Below are 19,363 nucleotides of genomic sequence, written 5' to 3' on the forward strand. Positions count from 1 at the left end.
TGGTGCGAAACGTGTGTCTTAGCACTGGAAAACTATAATCATTCCTGGAAGCCTTAGTTCGAAAAGTAAGTCCACCTTGTACCATTCAATTCGTTTGAATATCTTCGGATCGATTCGGTAAATAAAACGCAGACAAAGAAATCTTTTACCCCACCATTATGCGAACCAATTTGAATTGAGCCCAAGTATTACTGAAGTGGCTTGTTACACTTGTATACAATCGGTCTCAAATATAATTCTTGTGAAAATCCTTCAATCGAGTCATTCAGTAGGAAAAGTAATTTTTTCCACCTGTTTTCTGCAATTGAAACTTAACACTTGAACCACTGCGTGGAAACGAGCTCTGTATTTTTTTCTCCTTCCCATCTTATTATTCGCATTTCTGTTTCAATTTCAAATTGAAGTACCTCCATAGACAAGATGTTGAGTAGCGGATATCATGACGGAGCAATTGAAAAGAAGGGAATTTATATTTATGAAGGTCTTTTTGTAACAATAATTCTCGAGTGGATGCGAGAGGTATACAGAGACAGCTCTCTACCAGTGTTATTTGCATTTTTATGTTTGCGATATGAAGCTACTCCTTTCTTTTCAGACAGAGAGTCATAATAAACAATCAACTGACTGTTGAACGAAATGATGTACTTGATTAAGCTTGTTTGTTGTTGGCACATTTCTGGTCAAATAACATCCGAGTGATAACAAGGTAGAGAAGAAAGGATAGAGAGAACGTTAGTACCATGTATGCGTGGGTAATTTTCGCCTTTCAATCAAATTAATAAATAAATTAAACAAAACACCAATGAAAGCCGCAAATCAACCCTAATGTTCACCTCTCCACTTTTCCATATGTGCCACATCATTCCAAACATAAGGTCAAACCTCTGATTTCCGTAAATTTAAATACGAGAAAAACGATTTTCATTTCATTTCATTGTTTGTACAATAAAAGTGATGATGATGATGACGGGTTATGATGATAGCCGCACAGCACTTATTAATTTGGTGGAGCGCGCGCTTGTTTGCATAAGCATCCTTCTATTTTGAAGCGGTCAATATTTTAATGTTTGTTCTACATATTTGATTAACTTTAAAATTGATATTTGTGTTGTAATGTGGTCATGGTTTTACGATGTGGTTTTTTGTTGCGGGAGGGTGTAGGTACCGGAAGTGGATGTTATGTTGTTGTTTCGGAATTGAAAATCGATGATTTAGTGTGTAGTTTAGTTTAGCTTTCGTCAGGATAGAATGGAATGGGTCACATTGAATACGGTAGTTAAAAATGGCAAATGAGAGAAATCAGTGAAACCAAGGAGAATAGCTTAGATCCGCAAGTTGGATTTTTTACGTGTGCAAAACAGTAATAACATACTTCGCATTAAACAACAGAAAATATTTTAGACAATAGACAACTTCATTGGTTCTACTTTGCTCCGCTAGCGGTTTAAAAAAGGTTCTCTTTCTCATATTTTCATTTCACAGACGGCATATGAATCTCCATATTAAATCTATTACTTCATTTGTATCGTTCAGTCGCTGGAGATAACAGATGACTAGCCGTTTACAATTATTTTATTCCCAACACCTTGAGTCGTGCTGATAGTTTTTAAGTTGCAGATTGACAGCGGTCTTAGGAAAAAACCCGTCGATAGTAAAGAGCAAATGCTTAAAATTTCCGTCCGTGCCGTTATAGTAATTTATGCAATCGATGTGCAAAGTACTTTATTGGGCTTAAATAACCTCCATACAAACAACACACACTCTACGGGGCCCCGTAGAGTGTGTGTTGTTTGTATGGAGGTTATTTAATTGGGCTCTAGATGTGTAGTTTCTTTGACACGAGGCCGCAGGCCGTGGGTCATAATACACATCGTAGGCCTAATAAAGTACTTTGCATCAAGTTGCATACAACGTTTTATGCCACAGAGGCATCTAAAGATTGCAAATTTTGCATATTATGATGCTGAGTGGCACAAATAAAACATTTGTCAATGTACGGGCTTTAATCGATTTCTTTTAGGAAAACAATAAAAAGCAACAGATCTTTTGGTCGTTCATCTAGTTTAAACACGCAAAAGATAACGAAAAAAGAAAAAAAAATCCAGTCACAGTTTCGTCAACTGGCTGATCTCACAACTAAGTCTCACTTCCATAAAAATTCCTGTGAATTTTATTTAGAAACAGGACCCTCAGGGACTCGTCAGGAACGACAATGCTGAGAGTTTTGTGAACATATGGGTTCTACGGTAGCGCAAGGAAAGATTCATCAAAAATTGTAACGGAAAATTACCAACAAATGAATCAGTGGGGCATTATTGTTGTAGCAAAAATGATAGAAATAAACAAGTTTCATTCGCCCAACATCAAAGCGATTCAATTTCCTCATGAAACATCAGAATTTCGCACAACTATTGCAATTTAAATAGTTATTTATGCACTCCAGTGTGATCGAAGCATTGCGTAAATGGATTTTCATATACACTAGTGCGTAAAAGTGACATTGGTAAAGATCGGTATCTCACTGCTGTATATAAAATCCTGTTGGTAACACGTTAATAGCTGTTGATTTTGCGCACACAATGTGTGGCTGAACTCACCTTCGGCTCGTATCGGCAATACAACTATTTGCTAACACACACTTGAATGGAATTTTTTTTGCAAATTACGAATCGCAAGAGGTGTGAAAATTATCAACCCGGGGCGAAGCCGAGTTTGAAGTTTATTTTAAAGAACCTATTTCTGTAATTTCTCTCTATTTCACTATCCGTTCGTTATGGTGAAATGAGATAGGTCCATCAAATTAGACAGGGGGCATTTGGTATTTTGCGTGCACGATATTGTTTCGGCCACAGTGTTGATTGGGTGTTTTTATTCAAGACATAATATTTAAAAAAACACATTTGGATACTGGTCAGCCCCCCGGGAGATTGGTCAAAATTTACATTGATTTCAAACATCGAAGGCTTCTTTTTGACCAGATGCCCCCTGTCTGAATAGAGAAATAAGGGATAACACGTTAAGTGTTCGTGGGTGAACGAATATTTTTGTGAAAAATAGTCTCTTGTTGGCTAAAGTCCCATAAAAAATCGTAAATTCGTCAACAACATGTGGCAAAGTCAACGGACAGTATACAAGAACAAATTCCATAATCTATTTAAAGGACATTTTCAATTAAATTCTTAAAGTTGGTACATTAAAAGTAGCATATTCATAGCTGGACAAATGTAAGAGTCTGAATCATTTCCACTCATTTGAAAATCTGTTACGTTGCAAATCTAAGCCCTCGAGATAATACCGCGCGCAAATCAAAATTGAAATCTATATTTCCCATTGTTTAGATTTCCCCGAACCATTTTCCATTGTTTTAATAATGGAATCCATGTCCATTCATATGTTCAAATCTAAATATTACTTTCATTATTATGATAAGCTGCGGCCTTGTTATATTTTATATATATTATTCCGTATCCCAAGTCAATATTCCAACATAAATATGCGGTGCATACATCACAAAATGCATTCAAATAGGAAAATATAATTTCCAGAAGTGACGTTCCGAATATAGTAGATATATTGGGATGTGGTGCACTGTATACACTTAACGTTTCTCTAATGCCATACGGTTTTAATACATTTGTGGTGCATGGCTTGGCTGCACATTTATGCATTGTTATCATTTTATTTGTATTCTCTCACTGCCCAATATAGATGTAATAAACCAACGTTGTGTGTTATTCCAAACAATTATATGCTAAACTGCTTTGAAAATCATATTAGATTGGGTATTTTCATTTCACCCACATTATAATTATGTGAAATAGAATATTTCCATACAAAATAACAATAAACAATACTCCTGGCCCATCCGACATCATCATCATCATCATAATATTTCCTATATCTCATACGAATATATTCGGATTGTGTATTATATGCACATCATAAATGTGTTCTCTGCTGCTCATATAATAACATGCTTTCCATTCAAATGAATAATCTTGTTATTTCAAATCGCATTCAAATCCTTGAAAACGAAAATAATTGGATCGTCCTAATCATTAAATGAATACACTTCTTTCGCCGATGCTGGATGAAATTCAAAACCCGATTCGGGATATTCGATGACGGTAGCATACGGCTGGGAGAAACTTGGAAAAATGTTACATAATCGCCTGACTCGTCAAAAAATAACGAGAAAATTGCATTTTCATTTCACAACTTTTGTTTAATTTGGCTGTGCGAGTAAACCGTCGATCGGTGTTCTGAAGGAAACATCCAATGCAATTGTAGATTAATATTACAAGCGGTACAAAGTGGATAGAATTTCACAATTTCCATCAAGTTTTTTATGAATTCGAGTTGTTCCTGACACAAGCAACCCCCCATCATAACTCTTTTATCTATGTCAGTCTCTTTCATCTATGCTATGTCAACTCTACCGATAGAGTACGATTCACTATTTTACTGAAAGATGTCGCTGGTGAATGAAATCGGCATCGATTCTCTTTCTTCTATTCTATGTCAACTCTACCGATATAGTACAATTCGCTATGTCACTGAAAGATGTCGCTGTAGAGTCAGGGGTCGTACTACTCCTTATTTTCCTGATTTTCCTTATTTTTGAAAAAACCACCTTATTCCTCCTTATTTTTGAAAAAGTTCCTTTTTTTTCCTTATTTTTCAATAATTTTGACGAGAAAACTACATTTTTGGATAACAGATAATAAAAAAAAATCGCTGCGCGGCAGAATACTGAGCAATAGGGTCATCGTAAATCTTCACCCGATCTCCTACTGCTAGTAAACAAACCATAGAAATGTAGTTCCTTGTTGTCGATTTTACTGAAGAAAAATATCCACGTGGATTACAGTAATTTTGCTACCTTCCCACTCAATGGGAAGAGCGGTGTTGAAGAAGGGGAGGGAGGGTAGAATTGAAGGTAACGGACGAATGTTTGGAAAGAATTGCCTCTGTCTCACGCTAAAAAGCGCGGTCATACTAAGTCAGTTAAAGCATCGACTTTACAAAAAGTCAGTCTAAGAAACAATCTAACGACAATAGAGCACAGTGGGGGAGGGGGTCCCAAAGTTTCAAAATTTTGGTGGACGCCACTTGTGTGCGACCTGTTGGAGGCTTGAAAAGGTCAATGGAATCTACCTGTTCCAAGTCATCTATGGGAAGAATCATTATTTTATTATTTCACTGATGTACTAAGAGGGAAACTTTCCCAACAAACTATTTGGTGGTAGATCACACAAAAAAACAAGACCTACATAAACTTAAATTCATTTGATCAAATTATTGTGTTGTTTACAAATTTGATATAATTCTGACCTCAAATCTCTACTTCACCTAAAAGAAAATTAAGGAATGTAGCATATTGAGAAATGTACAGTTTTATCCTGAGGTTCAAAACACGACCTACAACCAATGGAATGTTGTAAAGAGCCATAGTCTTATTTTGTGGGTTGTGTGGATTATTTGTATTAATATTTACACGTAAATATTCACAGTCCACAAAATAAACAATTGACATGGTATAAGAAAGTAGCGGTAAGCTAAGGTTAATAATTTCAAATTAACTTTTACTATTAAACCATGGTAATTCATAGGCCGCGTTCAGGAACGAATTATTCTTCACTGAGTGAACATTCGTTTCGTTGAGTTAACGCTGTCAAGTTTAACTTTGAGGTTAGATTTCTCACGATGTACTTTGGTCGTGAAAGTTTACCCAGATGTTATGAACGTTTCGTTTCTGAACGTGGCCCATTGCGTTTAAGTGGATTTAAATGGATTAAATTAGTGTAAAATCGTTGAATATGGGTATGGGAATTTTTGAAAAACTTCGTAATCGATTATGAGCCTAAAAAAGCGTGCAGGGGGTGTGCGTATAAAAAATCATCAAGATTTTTACCCAAAAATTTACTTCCAAGCTCCTTATTTTCTCCTTAATTTCAACCGAAAAATTCCTTATTTTCTCCTTATTTTTTTAAAAAACCTCCTTATTTCCTTAACAAGGCACGCCATTTTTGAGTGCGAGGTCTGTAGAGTGATTATGGATGGAATCAATTCTCTTTCCTCTATTCTATGTCAACTCTACCGATAGAGTACAATTCACTATTTCACTGAAACATGTCGCTATAGAGGGATTACGGCATCAATTCGACGGATTTTTCAATTCGAGTCCTAATGCCATTTTATTTGACTTAAATCCGTCGAGTAAAAGATTAATTGTTTTTCTATTGACACCGGTTTCTTGCAGCGACATCTTTAGAAAAATGGCGAAACGTACTATATGACGTAGAATTGAGAAAATGGAAATTATGTCGTAGTCTCTCACCTGTTCTCATGCAGGATATTTTTAGCCTGTCAACGGCTTAGCAATAACTGTTAATGGAGTTGCAAGGACTTTGCGACTTTGTCGTTGAACGGTATAAGAAATATTGGCTCTAAATATCGAAATTTTATAAAATAAAAAGTAACGCTGGACTAGAGCTCGGTGATAAAGTTACAACGATTTTATTACTTGCAACATCGTTCTGAGAATAATTATGGCATCAGTTCTCTTTTCTCAATTATATCTCAATTTTCCCTGATAGAATACGATTCACCATTTGTCGAAAGATGTCTCGAGAAAAATAATATTTTTTTTTACTCTACGGATTTTAGTCAAATGAAATGCTATTGTATAGCACATGACCTCAGGACTCTGGACTAATAATCAATTTTTAAATCGGTCCTATATCAGCTTGACGGTAAGAGTCTTAAAAAGGGACATGAAGAAACGATAACAGCCGTAGCGACATCTTTTAAAAAATGACGAACCGTACTCTATCAGGTAGAATAGAGAAAAAGAGAACTGATGCCGTAATTCCTCTTCTGGTAGTAACAATTCTTCCAATTCAAGAAAAAGTAAAAGTTTACGAACCTATTCCTTACTGTAAACAAGCAAATAACAAAAATTTCACCTCACTCTGATTGGAAATACCAATTCCACAGAAATCGGACCCATTAAAGTGGTCTAAGTGGTGATATTTTAAGGTAAATGCACTAAGCGCGCCGGTTGATCACTCGGCACTATAATCAGACAGACATAATTATGAACTAGACATCAAAATCATTTATCGGAATAATCTTTTTTTTTGCAGCCAAACCACGAGTAAAGTTCATATCGCGAATGAAATAGGTAATAATCCGTCAACTATTAACCTGTCGGACCAAATGATAAATTAAGAAACATTTAAACGACCTCAATTTCGACCGAATTAGCTAATTAAATCAACATCGTACCTTTGTGGCTAGTAACGTACAGTTATGCAAAGAATGATAGAAATTCGAGTGGAAAGATAATCGAAAAATTTCTCAACTTTTTTTCCACAGACCATCTCCAATGCAATTATACACAGTTTTACGTTGATCCAAATTCTATATAGGCCGATAGCATAAATACAAAACTCTGCTCTGTCGTCGGTGGAGTGTGATTGAAAACCATAAGTCCATTGGGAAATAAACGAGATCATTTCACATCCTATTACACATCTCCGTATTTCATTTATCTAAATTGTGAATGTCCTCGGCTGGAGAGTGTATGAAAACCAAACAAATTTTCTTTCACTTGTTGTGAGAGCTCCTGTATTGATGGTTATATATACTATACACAGTCACAACGCATTACGCATCCGATGGTTTACATGCAGCAGAGAGGTTAACGTTGTTAAAATTCAATTCCGGACGTATTATTGAATTGTACAATTCAATCAGTTGATCATTTGGGGTTTCTGGACATTTCGAATTGCTTTTGCAAATGAAACGGAAAACCGAACTTTGATGGTTCTAGATTGAGGGTCATGCATTAGGAATGGCATGTATGGCTGGTTGTGTTATTGGCTGGTACAGCTAGTGCATAATGTCAATTGATTTAGAGGTAAATTAATTAACCAATGACACAAACTTCACCTGCTTGGTGAAAGTATAAAGTTCGGTTGAACATGGGAGAGGAGTGCTAGAAGTATGAGAGAATAATGCAACAAAAATCGGTCAATGGGAAGAATCTTCTTTAATCATGGAAGCCTGTTTATGTATGGTTTTTAACAAAATTTTAGACTAGATCACTAGACTGGATGCTGAATAGAGTCTCCTAAATTTAAGATTTTAAAGAATGGTTCATTTGAATTGAAATGCAAAAAGAAACCTAAATTTTCGGAGAACAGATCATCTGTTATCAACAACGACAGTTAAAATAGTAAACGATGATCGTTAGTTAGTGTTCTCTTATGTTTAAACCAATGAAGAAATACTACATTGTGTCCTTGGATTCCAATTTTTATTTTTACGAATTGTTTCAACAAGTGAAGTAGCAAATTCACTGGCCTTTTTGTATTCTATGTACGATTCTGATGTAGACGTACTGTCCCAAGTAATGCCAAAAAAGCCTAAATGTATAGTGTTGCGATCAAAGTATCAAAGATCAAAGATTTTTTAGCATAAGATTTGGTGTAGGAACTTTTTTCGGAAAATGTTTTCAGCGATTTTCCCCGATTTTCACAAAGATCGCTTTCGGAAAAATTAAAGAAAATTTTGGAAAATGACTTACTAAAAAAGTCCTTGGTGTGGTGTCAACCTCGACTTCACCTCGGGTTAATAATTTTCACGTCTATTCACATTCATTTAAGGCCATGTTATGAAAATGGCAATTGGCCGTTGTACAAATATTGTCTCACCTGTCATTCTACGGAATCCGTAGTACGAATGAGAAAAAGGACTGATCCTCATGACCCAGTTAATCGAATAAAAAGAATTTTCAAAATATAATTCATTGTGTGCTCTTTACAAACAGATAGAATTCGTATGTATTGGGTATCCTTTCCACCCGCTACCTCAGATTAATTCTATCATCCCCCTCTAGTATATTTCATGCGGGACTATAAATTCGAATTAACAATCCACATCAAGACCAAAGGAATATGTAATTTTCATTTCATAAAAATAATAATTTTTAACAACCCAGCGAATTGTCTGCTATACCTATAATGAACGTGTACTGATAATTAAATTCCAAAGAATACTCTCACATAGTCTTCCCAATTTTTCTCGTGTCAGCCAGCACACACAGTCTTATTAAAACGTTTTTATAAAACGATGTATGTGAACGCTCGCATATTTTGGTGTCTGCGAAAATAAGTTGGCGAACCCTTTCCTTACATACATATTTTACTCCATCGTAACACATCATGCTCATCATAGAGATTAGAGCTGGGTGATGATATAGATATGTTCATCAGCACCGAATTTATATATTTATGTGATAGAACATTGAACATCCCTTACGGGCAATTGTATGTCATTTTCTCTATACGTAGAGATGTTGCGATCGTAATGTACTTTTTGTTATGTTACTAATTAAATTCCAGTTAAATGCTCCAGAAGTATGTTATGTGATTTCATAATTTTTACTTGGCATTCCATTTGTGCTATTTGTAAAAATATTTTTCATGAAATGGGAAGGAAGTAATAAAAAAAAACTTTTGCACAAAATTACGATTAATGAATCTCCTGTCGATAAGATTACGTGGGTCAATTACCATAATAAATCCATTAAAAATACAGAAAAAACATATTTTATCGTCCCCTTCCCGCCACACACACACCGATTATACTAATGTTTCGAGCATATTTTCTCTGTTTTCTTCGGTTCGGCGTTGTTTTTTTTATTATCTTAATTCCTTTTCCATACACACATTTCAACCCCAAGTGCAATCGCATTCGCCCCCAATGGAAATATCATAATTGTAATTCGCGTTCAACTTTCAACGTTTTACATCCATGATTTTTTCAAATAAATGTCAGCTCAGAGACTACTAACAACAACAACAACGAGAAAAAAACAGCGAAAAACCTACCAAAAAATGCAAATGAAAAAAGTTTCACCGAATGATACCACCGTGGGGGAATGGTAACATGTTGAACCATCACCGACGAATCTGTATCAACAGAAATTGAGCCACAAGTAGGACGACGACGATGACGGCGTTTTTTTTATTTAATTCCTTCGTCTTCTTTTTCCTATTTTTTTTCTGTTTTTAATAAAACAAAATCCTGTGTCGTGTAGTGAGTGAACAAGAATGGAATTAACAGAACATTGTCTGAATAATTAACTAATTGTTGGAATTTTAATTGCCATAGTTATCAACTTCTTTGAATTGGTTTTGAATTTATGTGCGCTCTGTGTGTTTATGTTTGTGTGGTGTACAGCCGAGGTTGTAACACTTGTAATCGCAGTGGAGGAGAGACATGAAAAATGTTTTGCTGTTCTTGAATTTTAATTAACTTTCCATCTTTTTCGAATATGGATTTCAACCCCTGCCGTACGTAGGCACAGTTTGCGTGTGTATCAGGGCCTATTGTTTTTGTGAAATTGATTCTTGAAAATTGTTGAAAATCTTGAAAATTCTCGAAATTTAAGGAAATTCTTGGATTTTGGTTTCTTCGAAATTTTGAAGACTTTCAAGAATTTTCAATAGTTTTCAAGGCTTGAACTTCCTGAAATTCTTCAAAAAATTCAGAAAATTATCAAGCTTCTAAAATTTTGAACTTTCGAAAAATTTGAAAAATTTCAGGGATTTGAAAAATTTTGAAGAAATTTGAAAATTTTAAAGAATGACATTCAATTCTTGGAAGCTGTTGAATTTCTCGTAATTCAAAATTTTTGAGCACTTTGAAGAACTACAATAATTTTCAAGAACTTCACCAATTTCAAAAATTTCAATTTTCCGTCGAAAATTCCAGAATTTTTTGACAATTTTGGAAACCCTTAAACATACCCCAAATTTTTAAAAATTCCTGAAAATAGGCCCTGGGTGTATCATTTGTTTGAACATTTTCTTTAAATTGGCTTTTCCTTTTTGCCAATTCAAAATTTTTCTTCATTTCTCATTCACCTTACCCCCCGACCAGCAAATCTTCTTCCCGACAATTCCTCGAGCCCGCGGATTTTCTTGCGCTGTCTGTGTCTCTTCGACGTTCACATTTATAATTCCGTTTCCACCCGGTTTAAATTTCAATGAAAATTATTTTAACTTCAATTTTGTCGAATCAAATGTGCGTTGTTAATTTATACAAATTGCTTGCGAATTACAAATGATCGTTTTGTCGCTTTTGTATGGTACGTTTATTTTGAATCTTAATCCCGGTTTCGGATGGATATGCCGTGAAGGGTAATATTGTTTTAGAGTGTGTGTCACACACATTTTAATTGACAAATTTAATGAAATGATGCGATTAATAGCCAATTGTACAGTGTAATCTGGTATTTTGGATGAAATTTATACCATTTATTTAACCGGGGTGTTGGAATGTATCGGGTTTGATTTATTGTTTTGGGGATAAAATTACAGATAGATCAGATTGGCTTCAGAGTTTTATGTTGTGTTGCTTGCTCTCGCACACTCTGTGATTAGCTCAAAATGTTTCCTGTTCATCAACCGAAAATAGTTTACGGTTCGATTGCATCGTATTGAAACAATTGAACGACAATATACAATGTAAGTAAATAATTTGTCATTATAAAGTCACAGCAAACACAAACTTTGCCTTTGACTGCAATTTTATGCTAAGAATTACAATTAAGTTCTTGAAACTTACCAATAAAGTTCATCGAAGAAATTAGCACGCATCTCAGATCAGTCACATGTCATACATTGCACACTTCCGACATTGTATCATAGATGGCACCATCTTTCATTTTGCACTTATAATTCGCTAAACCCAATTTTACCATCAATTTGTTTATAAGAAAACATTTTTGCATCAAACTTTGACAGGGTCTAATTGACGGCGCCCCAGGTAACGTTTCGACATAACATAACTTGTCGGAACTATAAGACTGGTATCGTGGGTTCGACTCCCACCCCTGTCATCCAATTTTTTTTTCTTTTCTGCAGAGAACTTCAAAAAAGAAAGTTGTCCTAAGACATTTTTTGCCGCCAAATCAGATAGCTTTATTTTATGAATCAAAATGGCGCGAAATTTTTATTTGTTCGTTGGTAAGTGATGTTTCTCTTTACTGGACATCGTTCTAGCTCATAATACATAATCGTAGCGTTGCAATGGTCAATGGATAAGGATGGGCAGGCAAACTCAATTTCATGCTAATTTTTCGTACGACCAGGAATACGACTTTTCTCAAATTTATTTTTGCTTTAAAAAAAAGCCGTTTAGAAAGAATTCGGAACACAATAGCTCAGCGGAAAAAATCTCGACTGGTGTGTTCATGGTCCCTGGGTTCATATATCGGCAGGTAAATTAAAGGAATATATTTCACATTTATGATTTTAAAAATCGCTTTTCCTGCTAATAGTACATAAGTCACCAAATTCGAAATTTTTTGGATTTTGAACTAAGGTTTCGATAGATTAAAATGTAATCCTGAGGGTATTAAATTGTACTTCCAAAAAATATTCGGTAGCGTTTTGTTCATCCCTAAAAGATTAAGATCATATGTCCACATTTCTTTCTGTAACATACAGGTCACACAAAGGGAAACATATTTAAGGGTAAAGCTGTAAACGGGTCGAATTTATAGATGCAGCCTGATAGGGCCACCTGAAGTTGACGGGTTGAAAATTGTACACACTGTAGAATCAAACGGAAGCTACAGATGCAAATTGCAATCTATAGCCGAAATTTGTAAAGTGATATGGCAAGACAGCTATCTAGCAGTTCTGTTTACAAAATTAGGTGGACAGTGTCTGCTTGCAAATTTCATTATTTTAGACGTGTATGAATACAGTGTAATGAAATTTTCAAGCGGGCACAGAGCACTGTCCGATTTTTGGCCTCCTAATTTTGTAAACAATGTGTGTGCGGTTGGTTGCAAGAGAGCTGCCTTGGATATGATGATAATTTTGTATGATCTGAATTTTAACTGTTCCCACTGGGAACTTCCCAGTCATATCCGCCATATTAACTTGTCGATTCGCTTCAAAAATTCATTGTGGTAACATTGGACAGCATATTAAATCAAAATAGAATTTCATAGGCGGCTGTCTAACTCAGATTATCTAGTCAGATTAAATCGCATGTAAAACGTTACTTATCGCCTAGATCGGCGGGGTGTCGGGTGATTGACTCTATCATCCATAAAAAAGATAAAATGGTTCCCAAATAGGGTGCCACTTTTCTATCAAATGATTTGTAATTGAATGAGTCCCGTTCGTCTTCTTTTCTGTTCGGCTGAAGAATTTATTGAAAAAATTTGAAGAATGACCTACTTAAAATGAAATCCCTTTTCGACATGAAAATAACACATCTCCTCAGCGTATTCATCTAAACATCCATCAAAATAGAATAAAATAACCCGAGACATAACTTTCATTTTTCTGTTGTGTACGAAAAAAAAAAAAATCTTTGCTTTCGGTATATATCGGAAGAAACATTATCGCACCCTTCATAAAAATCGTCTTATATCCCCTACCTACTCATAATAAAATTTTCGACTTATCCACCGCGTCATTTTGACAATATAACAAGAAAAACATACACCCGATCGTCATCCATCCATTATAAACTTATGTGTGGAAGAAGTGAAGAGCGGAAAAAAAAACCCCGGCATTCATGCATCGTTCAACCATACAGAAAAAAAACGAATAGCAGGAGAAATTGCGCCTTTTATTTATTTTTCGCTTTCCCATATTTATATTCGATTTAATCCATTTTTATGTTATATTCAATATCACTAAAGTTGAGAGTGTTCAGCGACAAAGAAGAAATAAATGTGATTTCAATGTTTTATCGGTGAAAAATCAGTTTTAAGTGGTTTTTTAGAGACAAGATTATTGCACTTTATGATCGAAAAGTGTTTCTTTCCTCTCTCTCCTCTCCATCCATGTTGCGATATAGATAGATAGATGAACGGATTTTGATGGGGTTGATATGGATTTTGGTTGGTTTATGATTTTTTATTTGTATTATGTCGCAGTTCGTGTGGCTGAAATTTTCCATTTTTTTTTGAAATTTATTTTTATGACTCCCACGACTTACATTGTGTAGTTTGTGAAATTTATAACTTAACTGAATTTAATGTAAATATATTGAACAGATGCTGAGTGTGTTTGCCGCTATAATATATGATATGCATATGCTGCCGGTAATGGTTGCAGTGATCGATAAAAAAATCCCATTTTTCAAACACTTTACTTTAGCAGCAACTTATTACACAACTTTTTCACTTACTAGTGGAATACAAATATTTCTAGGGTTTGTGACCTCTTGGCGTTCCAACACGTCCAACATCATCTGACAAATTGTTGCACTGACCGTTATAATATCAACTAAATTCACTGACAAATCTATCTTAACAAGAGGCAAGCATACGTGGAAAGATTCAGCAAGCATGTCCACATCGGTATAATTTTACGATACGTTCGTAAGTCAATGGAAATAGAAGACCTTTAAGAGACCCGCTTTGCTAGGCAAGCAAAAAAGTGCATCACGGTCGATCACAGTCTGCCCAAGGCTCTCAAAATCCAATCTGTCTCTCAATAGAAGAAATATTAAGAAACTCACTGATATTCTCAAAGACTCTAAATTACCATCTGAATTTGAAAGATTTTAGTAACTTCCAGTTCAGCTCCATAAGGCACATTCACCCGAGACATATTCTCAGGTACATAAACAGAACTAATAGATACTGCATTTCTGTGAGTTGCCCAACAGAGCCAAGGTGCTGGGACACAGTGTCCCACCAACTTTATCCTATGTGTATCTTAGACTAGGTCGTTATATCATATGAATGAATTGATTTTTTAAGGTTCGGAATGAGTCGACCTGAAAATTCAGGTCAGGTCAAGTAGTAGATTACCTGACCTGACCTGAACCTGAATTTCTGAAACCTGTCAGGTCAGGTTTCAGATATAACTGATTTACCTGACCTGACTAGCACTTTCAGGTCAATGCAGGTCAGGTCAAAATTATCAGAATCAGGTCAAAACAGGTTTCAGGTAATTTCAGGTCAGTTTCAGGTAAACCTCACCTGTTTCGTGCCTTTTTATTTTTAAAATTAAAACTGTTGGATCTTTTTCCCAATATAGCGGTTTAACACTTTATTCTTTCTGTTCTTAACCCTATTCCTAAAGTCTACTACTTCAATACATTTCGCTTTTATATAACAGACAGTAGACATAGTTAATCGCTCATTTTTGTCGATAATACACATGTTTGGTTAGATATGCGGTAAACGACTATGGAAGTGGTTCATTCATCATCCATCATTCATACATATATTTTCACAAAATCCTTACATTTTTGCGTGCTATGGAGGAGTGGGTGTAAAATTTGTGTCATTTTTGTGAATCACATAAGTCAAAACGCCCGGATAGTTCAGTTCTATAGAAAATCTGGGACTGAGATGTTTCAATAGAAGTGACTGGCTACATTTTACTGCAGAGCGTTTGACTACTACTGGTTTATATCAATTTAAGTTTGACCTTTTTTACTTAACGGGTAAATTGGACTTTCGAAATTATTATTGATAACGTTCGGGTGAGGCTTCGAAAAATGACCAGCCCGTTGTTATTTTTTGAAACAAAATAATCCTTTTTCCGTCTTCTACTAGCCAATTCAACTCCTTGGGTTTGCCTCATATTCATTTTTCATTGGCCACATCCTTATTACTAACAGATTCTCATATATCCCATGACGTACAAGACACTCACCACCAACAGTTACGTACATAAAATTCCAGATTTCTCGACACAATTCCAACGAAATTGCAAAGTAAAAAAAGGCGGCCAAGAAGGAAATATATAGCGTCACAAAAGGCACGAAAAACATTTAATTTAATGGACAGACAACTAATTAAGTTGTTTAACATTTGTGTTGCCATGTTTGGTGTGTGCGATGTGTACTATGGGAGATGTTGTTGTTATTGTTGTTGTTAATTCCTCCTTTATTTGGTTTCTGACATTTTCGCATTACACATTTATTGTTCCAGCCATTAACATTTGAAGTCATTATTAGCTGGAGAATGGTAATGAACCCAACTGAATGTTTGGTATTTAATGAAAATTAAATGTTTTCGTTTTGGCCAAAGTGTTTTTGTTTATGCGAAAATGTAGAACTCTGGCAGCACAAGAACGATTCGGCGAAAGTACACATAAAGTTTTGTTGGGTGAAATTCTCGGGCCCGAAACGTATTATATCACTGCGTTTTCCATTCTTCTGTGTGTGTGGATTTAATGAGTGTTGGATTTATTTTGGTTGCAAATTAAATGGATACAATGAAGAATGATTATCTTGGGGAGATTATCTTTGTTATTTAGCGTTAATTGAATTTCAGACAATTAATTTCCATACGGTTGATGAAAATAGTTGCGAATGAAATAGTTTTTTTGTGCACATAAAGACGTTTCAAGGGACGTTAAGTGGCCTTAGAGCTATACAGAATGATTTCTCGTAAAAGAGTTTTTTTAATGTAGAAGTTCGAATGGAAACAATAATCTTAATCTTTTTAGGTGGCTGTGCCATCCGTTATCATTAACAATCACAAATAGTTATTTGTTTACCAAGGGAACAAAACAGGAAATTTCGAAATGGGCGAAATATTTTGCCACGGCGGAGCGAGGACAGCGAAACACTCGAGTTTTTACTATTTCCTTTCAGGGCAGAACACAACGTTTTCCATACTTACGAGGTGTGATCAATTGACCAACTCCACGAAACAGAAACATAAATTTGTTGCACAATTTATCGAAACAAAAACAAAAGTGCTAGAGCTGAATCCGCGGCTGAAGCTAAAAAAAAACAAAGGTGACAGCTAGGGGGATAATATTTCTATTTTCTCCCCTTTCAAAACCAGAGGGAAGAAAATAGACATTTTCATCAGACAAAACTTCATTTTACTATGGCCTTTTGAGTAGAGAAAATAAGGGTAATCCCACCGCGCATACGAAAAAAATCTAACATTTAAGGTTTAATTGGCCTTGAAGCAGCAACTAAAATTTCTAATTTTTCGGTATGAACACTTGTGACAATTGCAGCAACTTTAGTGAACGGGTAACCAATTAAACGAATACGCAAAAATGATATTGTCGATTGCACGACAAAAAGGATCATCCAATGAAAACACATTGAGATTCCATAGTGTTTTAGAGTCAGACAGAGATGTCTGCAATTGTCGAGTTTAATTTTCAACGGATGACAGACATACCAACAATGTAATTGTCGTATCTATTACTTTACTCCATTTGATTATAGCTTTCTCCTTGTGTTAATATTATCTCTTGTCCTTCATTATTTTTAACAAAAATTTTGCTATATGAAGCAGCATTACTCCTCATATTTTATTGATTATTTTTGTTGTCGCTGTCGTTAACAGATGACATAGCAGCTGATACCAGCAGACTATTTTCATGCATCAGAACTTTGGCATTGATTCAAGCAAAACTATTTTGACATAAATTTTGCAAATGTAAAATTCCCACAATCTTCCCCAATGGAGCCAAATCCAATTAGCATTCCTTTAGCTTATGACACACTTATTCACAAAGTCTCTTTTGTCTTTTACTTCATTTGCCTAAATTATCTCCTAGCGCTCGATGCAAAATCTATTACTTCAATTACTATTTAATGGAACACCTGTCTGAGCTCGCCGTTTATTCTTGTCATTTTGGTCGATAACGAATGGTAGATGGTCGAAAATTATTTTAGACTCAAAGTATACGATCACCTGCCCTTCGTGTAAAATAATTCTCTAAAAATACCCATTAGCTATCCACAATGAATCTAACCGAAAAAAATTAAATTAATTTTCATTAATATTTGTCCGGAACTACATAACTGTCTCTGTCTCAATGATTAAGCGAAAAAATTATTTCAATAACCAAAACTCATTTGACAAACTTTCATTCTATTGAAAATGGAAATTCATTAGTCGGCCACACAATTCAATACCCACATATACCTTTAATGACATAAAAAGAACGAAAAGTAAAAATCTCTCCGTTCGGTTCTTTTTTCTTCATTCTTTTAATCTTATCTATATTTTACAGCCATCAGCATCATTAACAGAAAGCTCATTTATCTAAATAAATTTTCGTCTTTTTTCTGCCTTTTCTTCTTGTTGTAAGAAGTTTTGATTGACTTACGATGCGGCTGCTGTTCGGGGGCTCTTTGTATATAGATACAGAGTCGGTAATATACATACATCTATAGCTTGCTTATACATTCAACAAAAAAAAGGAATGCTGCGCCCATATGACATTTGGGATGAGTAAAAAATGTATAGGTTTCGCATTTACAAAAAAAAAATCTTTTTGCTATCTCTGCTCTTTTTTCTGACTTCATATTTCATAAATACACAGCATACGAAACTGTTAAACATCACAAACGCGACCGGGGAGATTAATGGAAAAGAAACCGAGAGCGAGCAAAAAAAAAAATATTTATAATATTCCAGAGTACAGACACACATACACCCGGATTGGGTGGGTGTTGTGGTCACCCCATATTTTGCATCAAGAGGTACTCCAAAAATGGAGAAAGAAAAAAGTAAAATTATCCAACGTTCACTTATAACTTCCAAAAAATGCTACCGTAAAATGCATACTGGTGATATAACTCGGGCTCTCTGCACTGAGGGAGGATAGTGTGACGCTATAGCCATATAAACAAGAGCACCGATCTCTCCATCTTTTTCGAAAAACGTTTTGTTATAAAGCGGGGTGTGTAGATACAGAAAAGAAGTAATTTATATTCAACTTTCAGTTTAAATGTTTGAGTCATTTATCATTTTGTCACGTGGTACAAAGTGGCATTATAGAAAAATGATTTTTCTCAGTCTTTTTTCCACACAATTTTTTTTTTGCTGCTGCTAATATTGCAAAGTTTGGGAGAGTTGGAATTTTGACATTTCGGGTGTGTATTTGAAATAAGAACTTCGTTTGAGGCAGTCATCAAATTTTCTCGCCTCAACTGAGACTTCGGGAGCCTTTGTTGTGACAAATATTGTGTTGACATCTGTCAAAAAGTTGGAAATTTCATTCATATCGAATAACTTGTAGCAAATAACTGTTTTTTACCTAATTGTATGAGTCTGATAGTGAACTTTGCATTAGGAGTAACATCCATCAAATCACAAAAATTATAAAAATTTCACTGGGTAAGAGTTGTAGCCATGTATTGGTCATGTATAGTTTTGTTCCAATGTCCTACAAAGTGTCAAATTTCTGTCAAATTTGATCCAGATGGACATAACCTCATCAACATTTGGATATAATATATATGAAAAATCGGGCAGGTTATGTCGATCTGGATCAAGTTGAACTGTCAAATTTTTGGTTTACAGTTACTTGGAACAAATCTATTGGTC

Source organism: Bradysia coprophila, unplaced genomic scaffold (assembly GCF_014529535.1).
Source record: "Bradysia coprophila strain Holo2 unplaced genomic scaffold, BU_Bcop_v1 contig_297, whole genome shotgun sequence".
NCBI classification, from domain to species: Eukaryota; Metazoa; Arthropoda; class Insecta; order Diptera; family Sciaridae; genus Bradysia; species Bradysia coprophila.